Here is a 15,942-nt window from a genome sequence, read left to right on the forward strand (position 1 = left end):
ATAGCTCACTTGTGTAAAATAACCCAATTGGCTTCCTGGCTCCCGTCTTTGATCTGCTGCACTCAGCCTTGCAGGTGTTTGGGGGGTGGGAGGAACCTGATGATGGGAGCTCTCTGTTTTGCAGGTAAATAAATATTATTTTTTTAAAAAAAAAGACATGTTAGCTTGAAGAATTTCATCTTTAAAAATTCATTTATCAGGGGCCGACGCCATGGCTCACTTGGTTAATCCTCTCCCTGCGGCGCCAGCATCCCATATGGGCTCTTCTTCCCATTGCTCCTCTTCCAGTCTGACTCTCTGCTGTGGCCCAGTAGGGCAGTGGAGGATGGCGCAGGTGCTTGGGCCCCTGCACCCACATGGAAGACCAGGGGGAAGCATCTGGTTCCTGGCTTCCAATAGGCACAGCGCGCCGGTCGAGGCAGCCATTTGGGGGGTGAACCAATGGAAGAAAGACCTTTCTCTCTGTCTCTCTCTCTCTCTCTCTCACTGTCTAACTCTGATTGTCAAATAAAAATTAAAACTAACTAAATAAAAAATTTTAAAAATTAATTTATCGTGATTTATTGAAAATAGATTAGGGAAATATGCAAGGGTTTTATAAAATATACAAAATATTAAAACACTTCAAAGATTGACAAAATTATACCTTGAAAATATTCAGTGATATTTATTAGCAATAGTTTTTATATAAGATATTCTTCTCACAGTTTGGTTACGTGTTTATAACTTCCATAGTAGAAAGAAAGAAAAACTAATTACGGTAATGATTGTAAAACGTTCTGTAAACATAGGAGTAAAAAGAAGAATATTTCATAATAAAACTTTGTGATAATTCAATATGCTAATAATATATATATTGATTTTATCAATGAGACATTCTGAGGAAGAAATATAACACTGTGATGTGAGGAATAGCCCTATAATTATTTATAGGATGAAAATATAAACATATTCCCTTTTACTGATATATAAATATGCCAGAATGCTGATTCTATCTACCAAAGATACTGTAAGAAAATTTTAACAGAACGTGATATGTGTGTAATAAATACACATAGTTTTAAAAATGTATCTTTCACTATAGCTAAGAAAAACACTAAAAATGTCCTTCTCCTAGGTTTCATCTATAACAATAAAAAGTGTACAGTATTTAGATTATTGAAGAAACAAAGGCTACAATAGACATTATAGCTTTCAAACATATATATTTTAAAGTGAAGCTGAAGTTTGCTGAATAGAAAATATGCAGTATAAGGGACTTAAATGTGCTCAATTATAGATTAGAAGTTGAAATATTATTGGAAGATAATACCAGAAGTCCTAACTAATCCACCAGAAATTTCCTGGTATTTTCAGTACTTCGATGTGGTCCAGTTCCAACCTCAGTCGATGTGGCCATTTGGGGAGTGAACCAACAGCCAGACAATTTCTCTCTCTGTCTCTCCTTTCTCTGTAACTCTGACTTCCAAATAAATAAAATAATAACAACATAACCATATACATAATTAAAAAGTTATTTAGAATCTAAGAGTTTTGTGTTGATAAAAAGTATGACTAAATAGTGAAACAGAAATTACTGTCTGAGATAACACTATTTCTTAAACCTTTAGAGGAAATAGAAACAACATATAATAGCAAGAAAACTACACAACATATTGGAAGTAAAAGTATATATAAAATATGATGAAACATGGGATTCCTCTTTCATACATATTTTAAATTTGTAAATATTACTGATTATTTCCAGAGTTGATATCATCCTCTCATGTAAGCCTTTACATATTCTGGTCCATGTTCAAGACACAAAGTCAAAGTTTGAAATCTCAGAGCCCAATAGTATTGCTCTACTTCCAAAATTAACATCAGTTGTCTAAGCTACCAGGAATCTAGTATATCATCATATTTCAAAAACATATGAAGAGAAAAAAATTATAATATCTGTAAGCATAGCATATGTGTCTGACAACATCTAATTGTAATGACTATAATTCCTACTTGTGTCAAGAAAAATCTGTTTTGCTGTTGTTTGGTAGACATGAAGAGGCTGGTTAATACAGAAATTACCCCTGCCTACACAAACTCACAGCTCAGCAATTGTTTTCCTGTAAGTGGAGGGAATATAACAGTTCCAAATTCTATAACACTGTCATATCTATTGCTAATATCTCACTGTATCCCTGTATTTTTTTACAGAACTGTTCGATTCTGCCTGTTCTAACAAGCATGCTCCCTATGATTCGCAGATTTGCATTTTAAGATTATGTTCCTCAAATTGTTATACAAATGCTCTTCAAAAGCTCCTATAATAATAATTATATATGCAATAAAAATTTGGTTTTGAAAAGGTATTTAGAAATCATTAGGCGGGGCCAGTGCCGTGGCTCACTTGGCTAATCCTCCACCTGTTGCGCCGGCATACTATTGTGTGCAGGTTCTAGTTCCAGTTGCTCCTCTTCCAGTCCAGCTCTCTGCTGTGGCCCGGGAGGGCAGTGGAGGATGGCCCAATTGCTTGGGCCCCTGCACCCGCATGGAAGACTAGGAAGAAGCACCTGGCTCCTGGTTCCTGGCTTCCCACTGGCGCAGTGCCGGCCATAGTGGCCATTTAGGAGATGAATCAACAGAAGGAAGACCTTTCTCTCTGTCTCTCTCACTGTCTGTAACTCTACTGGTCAAATAAACAAAAAAAAAAAAGAAAGAAAAAAGAAATCATCAGGATATTTTCAAAAATTGAGCATTTCTTATGAAGTATCATCAGAAAATATCACGTCCCCCTATTGGGAGATTTGCCTTAGTAGAGTTACATCACAGGGAGTTGGATTATAAGTGTTATCAACTAAATGGTCCCTAGATTGTTGAATCTTGGAAACTATCTCTTCAGGGAGAAGAGAAACAAAGAAAACCCCATCATTCCAGATACTGAGAAGAATAACAAGAAAATATGGTGATTAAATCAAAAACTTGGAATAAATCTACAGGAAAGCAAATGAATTTTTTTTTTGTTTTTCAGTACTGTTTCATACGTAGTCTCCTATGAATCTAATTAAAATTGAATTAAATATTTGAATAATTTTATTTAAGCACATAATATTATCTAAAATGTTTTTAAAGCTGAATTCTATTCTTAAATACTATATAACATATATTTATGGAGTGCAGTGTGGTGTTTAAATACTTCTATAATTGTGTAATGATCAATTGAGCGTATGTATCTGTCACTTTGTACACTTATTTGAAACCCATGCTGTATTTCAGCCAATTTGAAATGTACAATACATAGTTGTTATTAAATATCGTCAATGTGCTTGTCAATAGATCACCAGAAATTATTTCTATTCCTCTTCTCCAACACCTGTACTCCCATGGACATTGCAGCATTGTCTGTAAAGACCAAGACAAGGAAACTGCTGAAGCACCCATCATCAACTGCTTAATGAATTTAAAAGGTGTGAGATACCTGCATAATGGGAAACTATTCAGCCCTTAAATTCTGTCCTTTGTGACAAAGTGGGTGAATCCAGAAGATATCATGCTGATCCAAATACTGAATAATCTATGTGGAATCTATCTAAAAAATTTAATTGTAAAATGATCAATTTGAGGAGCAGGTTTCTTTCTTACAGGTTTCTTCATGGAGGAAGTAAATGCATGACTTTTTCCTGGGTTGCTTTACTCAGAGATATAGCCAAGTACTGAAAGTACGAAAGGAATCGCTGTAACAATGCATGCTGTCCAACACTGCAGAAAGAGAGCACTATTATCCAATTATCCAGTGTCTTTCTTTTTCATGTATATTCCTACCCCCTCTATGGAAGTTTGCGCATCTTTAGTTGATAGTCTACATTTCTGGGTGTGATAAATGATAATCATGCTATTGGAAAAGTTAGCTGACAACACAGGGACCAGATCAATAACTTTATTCTCATTACTTTCTTATTTTAACCGGTAATGTAGCAAATCATTCACATATATGGATAACATATATTATTGTGTGCATTTTCTTAAAACTACGTAAGACATGCCAGGTCTCCTATGAAGTAACAATTCTTAGAAATAAAGCAATATACATGAATAACATCTCTTTAAAACAGTTCCCTGTTTTTCCCCTTTAATGAAAATAGTAAACTAAGAGTCCTTTGATGCTAGATTTCTTTAATATGTTTTGAGTCTCATAAGAAGCTGAAATCAGATATTACATGTTGTAAAGACATTGTTCTGTTCAATATGGACTAAAATGATCTAGTCTAATCATTATTATCCATGCAGTTTTGAAAATATAATTGCCCACTTGTAGTACTTAATTTCTTCCATTATATCCCACTAACAACATGCTTGTGATTCATTTCATCATGCTCTAAATTGGCTTTTCACCTTCCACTTCCACAAAAGGGACTCATTAAAAGATCTTCTAGCAACAGCTGTTGGGGAATGAGGCTCAGAACCGCAGGCAGGACCAGATAGATTCTTCATTGCCTGTTGTTTCCTTGGCAGGCAATTTGTTTCCCGTTGTTACATTAGAAGTTCCATTTTCTTCATGTCAGAACTCAGTGAAAATGTTTTCTTTTCAAATTCTTCTTTTTAATATAATGCATAATTTGATTTTACTTTTATGAGATATTAATGAAATAATAGGGGGCTGGCATTGTGGTGCAGTGGCTGAAGACACCACCTGTGTTGCAGAAACCCCATATGGGCCCCGGTTTAAGTCCTGGCAGTTCTGTTTCTGATCCAGCTTCCTGATAATGTGCCTGGGAAACAGCAGAAGATGGCCCAAACCCTTGGTCCCCTGCCACCTATGTGGGAGCCCCAGAAGAAGTTCTGGGCTCCTGGCTTCAGACTGGCCCAATTCCAGCCTTTAGGGCCATGTGGTGAGTAAATCAGCTTCTCTCTCTGTAAATGTTGCCTTTAACATAAATATTTTTTTTTACAAAAGAAGAAATATAATAGAGATAATTTTACATATAGTTTAAATACTAATTGGTTTGTTAATTAAATGCATTTTTATTTTGATTTCACAAAAGATGTTGAATTATGTGCTATATTAAGTGCTAGTAGTAGATTCTCATGTTCTATTTAGAACAATCTAATTAAAAAATTCTTTGCCTTTAGCTTAATTTTACCAACACATTCTTCTCACCTTATTTAACATGTCTTCATCAAGTTTTACAGAATATGATTAGATTTTGATTTTTAAACAGTATTTTTGATAGATCCTTCTGAAAACTTTTAATTTTTATTCCTATATAAGAAATTACTGCCGGCGACGCGGCTCACTAGGCTAATCCTCCGCCTAGTGGCGCTGGCACACCAGGTTCTAGTCCTGGTCGGGGCGCCGGATTCTGTCCCGGTTGCCCCTCTTCCAGGCCAGCTCTCTGCTGTGGCCAGGGAATGGAGTGGAGGATGGCCCAAGTGCTTGGGCCCTGCACCCCATGGGAGACCAGGATAAGTACCTGGCTCCTGCCATCGGATCAGCACAATGCGCCAGCCGCAGCGGCCATTGGAGGGTGAACCAACGGCAAAAGGAAGACCTTTGTCTCTCTCTCTCTCTCACTGTCCACTCTGCCTGCCTGTCCAAAAAAAAAAAAAAAAAAAAAAAAAAAAAAAAGAAAAGAAATTCCTTATTTCTCTTGTTTCTATTCTTGGAATCCACTCTCTTACTCTGTTTCAGTGAGTTATCATGTTACTTTGAGATGATACAGAAAGTAAAAAATAATAGTTTAACTTCAACCTGATTGCATTCAAGAAATTCATTTAGTGAATATATTGTCTATTTTCTATGGCACATAATAATCCTTGGGCAAGGAAGGAAAATAGGAACATCTCCTATGTGTCCACATCCCTACTCCTGTACCCGTGATTGGCAAGTGGTTGTCTCCAAAATGGTTCTCCTTACCAATGAGCTTGATGTCTACCCTATTTCCCATATTGACATGATGCTGAATTGCTGTGACTTTCACTATCACTATGTGCCATTTATATCCTACTTTGACTAGCTGTCGACATTGGATAGTCTTAATTCTTTCCAATAGAGCTGCATATGCAAAGTGAACCCATACTAGTTACCCTGCAGTGGGTGGCTTTCATAATTCTGTTTTGGCTATGTATATTTCAATTCTAATGTGTTTTGCTTTCCATTCTGGAATTTTTCTCTTTCTTAATGTCAATTACCTAACATAACTAGTGTTCATAATCACTATGATTATATTTTCTTCTTTTTGTTCGCTTCATAACTATTCCTAAATTTGCCACAATCCTATCTTGTAGTTTTTTCTTTTTAAATTATGCAATTGTGCTTATATTTTCCTTTCATGCAATGGTAACTATGAAAGTGTAAATTTCATTCAGTATTTTGGTTTTCTTTTGGAGAGAATATTATCTTATTTCCACTGCTGAGATCACAGTCTTTGGAACTATATGTTATATCTCTTTGGAACTATATGTTATATCATATAGTTCCATTTTTTTCTGACTTATATGGATATGATAACACTTTAATCATAATATCTCAAGTATTTCAAGTTTCTTACACAATAAGGATTCTCAGGCTTTCACTAGTAAACCAGTGTGCTAGCTAGAATTATTAGTTCAAAAACATATTTCCTTTAAATTTTACACACTGGTAGCATGGTGGACCATTATCGCTCTAATTCAATTCAATATACTGGTTTCCTACACTTTAAAGTGCTCTTACTTTGGGCTTGTAAAATATGAAAAAGTATTTTCTCATAATGAGTCATTTTTTGAAGCACAGGAAATTATATTGAGATTTCCAATATTTTTATCATTTTTTATTCATTTAACTTGTTTTTGTACAGACATAGACATATATTTATCATTATATAACCCGTTAGGAATGTGTTTCAGCACAATACAGAATTTGGTCCAGGATAGCTCTCATTATTAGTTTCTAAATACTTCTGTGTTGATACATTTAATGATTTTTCCCTTTCCTGATTTTTATTATTCTACTGTTATGTATTAAGTGATCTATTTTTAACTGTCTTACCTGAGAGTGACTCAGATCCTTCAGTTTCATTCTCACAAAAATGAGTCTTAGATATTGTTTAATGCTGAAGCAATTTATTCTGCACTTGGTCTTACAAGGTTGGTGGTAGAATCAGGCCAGTGGCATGGTCCACATATAGTCATGGATTCCAAAGATGGGTTGATATGGAAGGTCTCTAACTAGGGACCATTCTTATAGTTTTGAGATCCTTCTCACTTTGTTATACCTCTATCCAGCCTTAGTCAGTTACCACTATTTCTCTTATAGATTCAAGCTGGTCTTCCAAGGGTACAAGTGTGCTGAGCAGATTGAACAGACAATATATGGAATTGTAGAAAATATTTCTACATACACTTATTGTGTTAATATTCTAAATAGGTCAGCAACTCAAAATCATGAAAATAACTAACCCAATTAAAAGATGTGCAGTAGCGGGCCTAGTGTTGTGGTACACGGGGTTAAGCCCCCACTTGGGACACTGGCATCCTATATTGGAGTTCTAGTTGAATTTCTAGCTGTTCCACCATCATTCCAGCCATTTGCTCCTGGGATAGCAGAGAATGATGGCCCAAGTGCTAGAGACTCTTTAACCCATGTGAGAGACCTGGGTGGATTTTGGGACTCTGGGGTTTGCCTTGCCAAGTCGTGGCCATTGTGGGCTTTTAGAAGTGAACCAACAAACGGAAGATCTCTCTCTCTTCTTTGCTTCTCTCTCTCTGTGTCACTCTACTTCAAATCAGTAATAAATCATAGAAAAGGTGGACAAAGAACCAGAAGACCAATTTCTAAAGCAAAAATATATAGATGACCAACAGACATATGAAAAAACGTTAATCATCCTTAATCATCAGAGAAATAAAAATGAAATCTGCAATGCGAGATCAATTCACACTTGTTAGAATGGATACTAAGAAAAAATTAAAGTAGAATGGATTCTGCCAAAAATGAAAGATAACAGCTGTTGGTGAGGATGTGGGCTGAAAAGAACACTTTTAAATTTAACATCAATTGATAATTTAGAAATGAATTTGAATTTAATGGTTTTCATTTCTCATTTTATTTGTTTAAGCAAGAACTACAATGGCTTTGTAACAAGGAGGCGGCCCACAGTGAAAAACTCAGACTTCCATTCATCTGCACATTTCAAGTTTTTACTTTTATTTTTGCTATTGTAAGACGTAATAATTTTTTAAAAAATAGCCATTGACATATAGAAATGATACTAATATGTGTCTGTTTATGCTGCAACTTAAGTGAATTTATTAGTTCTTACAGGTTTTTTAATGATGTTTTTATGGGTCCTATATATAAGATCATGTTATCTGTAGATGTGTTTTCATGAAACTTCTTTTTTTTTAACTTTTATTTAATGAATATAAATTTCCAAAGTACGATGTATGCATTACAATGGCTTCCCCCACATACCGTCCCTCCCACCCACAACCCTCCCCTTTCCCACTCCCTCTCCCCTTCCATTCACATCAAGATTCATTTTCGATTATCTTAATATACAGAAGATCAGCTTAGTATACCTTAAGTATGGATTTCAACAGTTTGCTCCCACACAGAAACATAAAGTGAAAAATAATAGATGATTTTTTTAAAATGATGATGAAATCAGATCAGACCTATTGTCATGTTTAATCCCAGTGAGAATCAGGTTGGGACTTGATAATTTCTTTTTTTTTTTTTTTTTTTTTTTTTACAGAGGATCAGTTTAGTATGCATTAAGTAAGGATTTCAACAGTTTGCACCCCCATAGAAACACAAAGTGAAATATATTGTTTGAGTACTCGTTATAGCATTAAATCTCAATGCACAGCACATTAAGGACAGAAATCCTACATGAGGAGTAAGTGCACAGTGACTCCTGTTGTTGACTTTACCAATTGACTCTCCTGTCTATGGCATCAGTAATCTCCCTATGCTTCAGTCATGAGTTTCCAAGGCTATGGAAGCCCTCTGAGTTCTCCGACTCTTATCTTGTTTAGACAAGGTCATAGTCAAAGTGGAGGTTCTCTCTTCCCTTCAGAGAAAGGTACCTCCTTCTTTGAAGACCTGTTCTTTCCACTGGGATCTCACTCACAGAGATCTTTTGCCAGAGTGTCTTGGCTTTCCATGCCTGAAATACTCTCATGGGCTTTTCAGCCAGATCCGAATGCCTTTAGGGCTGATTCTGAGGCCAGAGTGCTATTTAAGACATCTGCCATTCTATGAGTCTGCTGAGTATCTCACTTCCCATGTTGGATCACTCTCCCCTTTATTTATTCTATCAGTTAGTGTTAGCAGGTATTAGACTTGTTTACGTGATCCCTTTGACTCTTAGTCCTTTCATTATGATCAATTGTGAACTGAAATTGATCACTTGGAATAGTGAGATGGCATTGGTACATGCCACCTCGATGGGATTGAATTGGAATCCCCTGGTATGTTTCTAACTCTACCATTTCGGGCAAGTCAGCTTGAGCATGTCCCAAATTGTACATCTCTTCCCTCTCTTATTCCCACTCTTAGGTTTAACAGGGATCACATTTCGGTTAATTTTCAACACTTAAGGATAACTGTGTATTAATTACAGAATTAAACCAGTCATATTAAGTAGAACAAACAAAAAAACTACTAAGAGGGATAATGTATCAAGTTGTTCATTAACAGTCAGGGCTATGCTGATCAAGTCACCGTTTCCCATAGTGTCCATTTCACTTCAACAGGTTTCCTTTTTGGTGTTCAGTCAGTTGTACTTCTAATAATAATCAGTTTCTCATTTTTAATTTACAACACTAAATGAAAAACAGTTCCTATTTAAGTGTTCATTTTGTTAGTTACAACTTTTATGTTCTGGCTTTCCTTAATATTTGTGTCTGAAATTTTCTGAAGAATATTGTCTGACACTCATGTTTCATTGTTATCACTCTTTCCTGGTGCATCAAATATCAGTGATTTGATAAACTTGACAACACAAAGCACAAAAATATTTATGACAGATTTTGCTTTTTCCTCTTTCAAAACAAATATTTTCCAAAGTTATTTTTACATAGTTTTCATAGCTTACACTAGTCATTTGAAGCTGATCATTCATAATACAGTTAAATAGGTACTAAATCATAATATTAGGTGTTACATGGTTTGTCTTACACCTTCAATATTAGATTCTCAAGAGATTTTTTTTTTGAAAATCTCATAAATGAAAAAGTTTCTAGGGTAAACATTTGGCCTAGCAGTTAAAACTATGTCCCATATCAGAGTGCCTGTGTTTAAGTCTCTGCTCCACTCTCCTTTCTAGCTTCCTAAATTGTTCATCCTGGGAGGCAGCAGATGATGACTCTTGGTAGTTGAGTCCCTGTCACCAACATGGCAGACTGGCTGTTACTCTCCACTCCCAGCTGTGGCTTGACTCAGCCCTGGTCATTGCAGGCATTTGAGAAGTGAACAGTAGATAGGAGCTCTCTCTCTCTTTCAAATAACATTATAAGAAAAGAAAGATTTATAAAGTAAATTAAAATGAAAATGTTTTCTTAGAAAGTTGAATATTTATCCAAGAATTAACCAGTATATCTTATTTGACTAGTATTGCATATAATAAACACACGGCCTTTAATTCAAATGCCTCTTTTTTAAATACTATTATAGGGTAAGCATTTGCATTTGGTTCAGCAAATAGCCACTGCTTGGGACACCTATATCTTATATTGCAGTGTTTAGCTTGAGTCTTATCTGATCCATCTTACTGCTTATGTGCATCCTGGGAGGCATCAGATGATGGCTCAAGTACTTGGGTCCCAGCCAATACATCAGAGACTTGGATTGACTTCAGGGAGGCTGACGCTGGCCTGGTACAGTCCTTACTGTTGCGAGTTCTTGGAGAGCGAATCAGCAGATGAAAGATTCCTCTTTCACTCTTCATCTCTCAGTCTTTCTCTAGCCTTTCAATTAAAAGATGATTTTTTTTAAAAAAAGCAGAAGGTATTTAGCAAGATATGAATTTATTCTTGATTGTTGGCACAATGTGGCCTGTCAGAGAGCAGCAATGCAGTGCAGTATGCTGTTCAGGTCCTCTCCAGCTGAGGCAAAGTTTTGCTTTGCTGCCAAAAGCTGCAGTAGATTTGGTGCTGCTGAGACCTGCCCTTACTATAACAGGCCAGGTCACCTAAAAAAAGCTTACGTTGTATCTTAGACATAAGCATAAATTTATGAACTCTCCTGTCATGTCATTTGTTCTAGCACCTTAAATGACTTCATGCAAACCCCCAGATTCTGGAAGAAACATGCAGAGAAATTGGACCCTACAGAGGCCTCACTCCTCTCCGCTAGCCCTGTACAGACAGGGCTTTTTGTGATCCAGAAAGGGGGCCCAGGGTCGGTGAGTAAATGTTGACACCATGGTGGTAGGTGTTTTGAATACTGGACAGTGTCCACAGCAGCTTCCATGTTGTAATTATTGGTGTAAAGGAGCCTGATAAGCCAGCTGCCTTCATCTGAGAACTGCAAGGACAGTGTCTAGAAGAGGACTCCAATCTGCTGGGGTCAGCTTCTGGTGAAAGAAAATTTTTCATCTTCCCTTAGCCCTGTGGATCCTCCTTGGGTTCAGGCATATGCAGGTACTGGAGGTTACTTGTACCGAAGTCTACGTCTTTTGAAGACACATAAGTACCCTCATAACTTCCTCCTGAATAGCTACCAGACTCATCTGTTTCTCCAGATGCCTAGCGGGTTCTAGCGGGATCTTCTTCATGGCTTTGCCAGAAACTGAGTGTCCCCATGGGTTTTAGGGGTCAGAATAATGACTGGTTGTGGTAGTTTGTCCTCAGTATTGAAACTGTCTGGAGAGAAGAGTTTCAGGAAATTTCCTTTCCCTATAGGCTTCATGTGAATATGAAATCTGATGCTCAGAGCCTGAGGGCAGCTTCACACTTTGATCTGAACTTCTTCAGTAATTCACACTGGACTCTTCCATGGAGCAGACACTAATTCTGCTATGGGACTGGGAAGAGCATCTCTAGCTTGAAGAGTGTGTGCATTCCAGTTCCCAGGTAGACCCATGCCCAAGACCAGCCATGACCAGGACCACTGGCCATGAAGGGAGCCCACAGAAAGGGAGAGTAACAGCACACCTTCCTCTTTCAGGCACCTTTCTGTTGTTTAGGCAGCTGATTGTGGGTCTGGGTGCCGGCACAGCAGGCAGAGGATTAACCTATTGAGCCGTGGCGCCAGTCAATGTATCCTGAGTCTTACACACTGATCCATACATTCTGAAGTTTTAAAATTAAAAAAAAAAGTAAACAATTTTCTGCCCAATATAGAAAAAGAAAACAACCAGAATTCTAACAAAAGACTCTCATATTTTGAATTAAAAAAAAAGAATAAAATTTAAAATGAGTAAGCATTTGTTTAAGGGACAATGTTTTATTATTACTTTTTGAAATCCAGTGCAATTAAGATAATTGCAAAGTTTATACTGGAAAATTGTCATTTATAATCAAAGCGATCTCGGATTTAATAGCAGCCCAGTGGCAAGATCCCTAGAATAGTAACCGCAGTTGCACAAATGTCTTCCTGCTTCTATCACCAGTTGGAATGATTGCTTTCTGATTTGTATTTAAAACTCATAGAAACATGCAATTCAAAGGCTTTCTAGTAAATGGCTTTCATTTTAAAATGTAAAAAGCTTTCTATTATTTGGAAAGACAGCATAGTCTTCTTTTTTCTTGTCAATAGCCAACTCCCTGACAGATATCAAGATAATAATGTCAGTTCATATCCTTTTTCCAACCTCCCTGCTATAGAAATGGCAAATTTCAAAGACACACTTTAAATAAAATTTTACCAACTTTCCTATAATTTAGTATTCAGCAGTACCTTCAAGAAATCATTCTGCTCTTATATACATAGTACATAAACCACGTTTTTAAATGAGAGGTTGGTATATGAGACCCTTCTCATTTAGAATATTCAAATCTTGTATTCTGTCATAAAAGTTATGTAAAACACTCAGATCATGTTATAGTTATAGTTGGGAAAGATGGTTCATATCACTTTTTAAAAAGGCAGAAACTCAATATTTGAAAGATGAGACTTTTCTCTAAGAAGCAGTTTTGACCCAAGGGATAATGATTATTTTTTAATGAGTATTTTTTAGTGACTAGAGTTTAGGGTATAAAACTGGTAGGAGCCATGTGTTCTGTGGATAATGACTACTCTCATTTAATTTTTTTAACTTACTCAATATGTAGCTTTATATTTCTTTTTCATACTTCAGCTTCATCTAGTTTTTTTAAAAAACAAACACATTTTTAGATCAATTGCTGTATTCACTTGCCTATTGGAAAGCCCTATCCAAGCCTATAGTTCTTTTATGGTGAAAGTGTTAAGATGACTTGATTATAGAAGAAATATTGAAAGGTTAAGTAATTATAAATTATAAAAATCGTAGATCTTCCCAGTGACATGCATAAAGATATAAAATGTAATGTAAAGATTAAACATAGATAATTAAAAGGGGAAAAAGATATCAGTTACATACTTAGTTTAAATAGTAAGAGCAAAGAAATATAATCATTGAGATTGAAGAGCGTTGAAAAGTACAGTGTGCTTTTTCAAAAAGATATAGTTAAGTTTCCAGCTCTCAACATAAAAATGAAATGAGTTGATATTAGTTTTATAATACAACTTATTAAATTTTCAAGTGAAACCGTGCCTGAGAGGATCTTTGGTTGCTTGGAAGCTATGATTTTACTTAAATTGCAGCACTAAAATGCACATAAAATGACACAGCTCAGTAAAAAAAAAAAATGCATTTAAATTCCAGGTTATTTAATTAAAGGCCATTAATGACTGTATTCATGTATGCTATTAGTGTTTACAAAAATTTTACGCAAGAATGCTAAATAATATGATAGTGTTGAACAGAGGAAGATGGAGTATAACACAGCTTTAAAATTTTGTGAATAGAAATTGTACTGTAGCAATCCTCAAAAATCTAATACAGATAAAAATGATGTATCATTAAGTACTGTTTCCATAGGAACTATTCAGTTCCTGTTTAGCTGAGCAATTTACTCATATGGGTGCATTAATAAGACATTCTGATACTAGCATAGTTTCAGCTGTTTTATCAGCACCTTCATGGTTTCAATTATTTTAGCTTAGCTGAACAATTTCGGACAATATTATGCTGTGTTTCTCAAGTAAATAAAAATATGGTTATTTTCTAGATTTCATAAATAACCAATTGTGGACTACTTTTGCTGAGTTCATTATCAATACATTTTAGGTTCTTGTATAAGATTTTTCCTTAATAAACAAGTGTACATCTGCAACCTATGTGTCATAATTCCCAGACTTGTATATTTCCCTTAAATATCACAGAATTTCTTTCAAAATGACCAGGAAAATTTTATGAAATAGAAGTCGGAAAAAAGCATCCTTAAGTGCGATACATGTGATAAGCATCTGCAAAGTATTTTGCACATAGTAGTTCATATATTCTTCAATAAAATTTCTTTAGAGAGGTGCTGCTATCTTAAACATTTCATAGATGAAAAAGTTAAGGCACTGATTTTAAATAATTTGATTAGTCTCCTCCAAGTATGTAAATTGCGGATGTACCTGGAAAGACTTGGCTCTAGTACCCATTCTAAAACACTGTGTCATACTAGTTTTGAAAGACACATTATCCTTTCAATATTTTGTTCTTTCCAGACTTCAAGCTGAAACCTAATGCCCTTCTATGCATTACCAATGGTATGATATTAAAGTGGGTGAGGGGAGGGCCACGGGAGGGAGGGATGTCGGGGGGAAGCCACAGCAATACAAAAGATGCATTTTATATTCTACTTAAAACTATTGGTTGAACTCTGTAATTAATACACAATTACTCTTAGGTGTTTAATCAATGCTATAACTAGTACTCAAATAGTATTTTACACTTTGTGTTTCTGTGTGGGAGCAAAATGTGGAAATCTTTACTTAACATATGCTAAATTGATCTTCTGTATATAAAGATAATTGAAAATTAATCGTGATGTGAAGGGGAAGGGGAGAGGGAGTGGGAGAGGGGAGCGTTGTGGATGGGAGGGAAGATACGGGGGGGAGGAGGCTATTGTGGTCCATAAGCTGTACTTTGGAAATTTATGCTCATTAAATAAAAAAAAAAAGAGTATATCATTTAAGAGATGATTAGACCATGAGAGCTCCTTCCTAATTAATGGGATTGTGCCCCCTTGTAAAAAAGGTTTTACACATTGTTTGGTTACATTGCCATCCTGCCTTCTGTCATGTGTGCACACCACAAGAAGCCTCCACCAGACCAGATGCTGACCCTTTAACCTCGTATTTTTGAGTCTGAAAAACTATGAGAAATAGATTTCCATTCATTATCAACTACCCAGTCTCAGGTAGTTTGTTGTAGTAACACAAATGTCTAAGTGGAAAAGAGACTAATAGATAGGCAAACCAGAGAGGATGCACTCTTAAAAGCTTGAATCCAGAATATCAATGGAGAGGTAACCAAAACATTTGAAATATATGTCAAGTACTTCGAGAGAATTGGTGGTTAAATATATCTGAATTCACAAGTTTCTAATGATTTTTTCATAAAAAGTAATCAACTGAATAACCAAATAATTTGGAAAACTTGAAAAAAATACTCAAACATTTACCCTAATTTTCCTTCATAAATTTTTGTGAACTTTCTCTCAGTATAATTATATTCATGAGGCTAATTTTATTTTCATAGAAATATTCTGAATATAATTAAGAAGGAATAGTGCATGTATCGCATTACTATTTTGCAATCTCAGAGAAATAATAGTTTTAATTGATAGTTATGAATGACTACAAAATAGTGTCAACAAGATATTACATACTTCTGCATAAAAAAATGCAAGATCCTCAGAAAATTTTGTCAAAAAGCAAATGAAGACTTTCATCTGATGGCGTCT

This window comes from Oryctolagus cuniculus, chromosome 9, assembly GCF_051225735.1.
Source record: "Oryctolagus cuniculus isolate XC-2025 breed Fujian yellow rabbit chromosome 9, ASM5122573v1, whole genome shotgun sequence".
Classification (NCBI taxonomy): Eukaryota; Metazoa; Chordata; class Mammalia; order Lagomorpha; family Leporidae; genus Oryctolagus; species Oryctolagus cuniculus.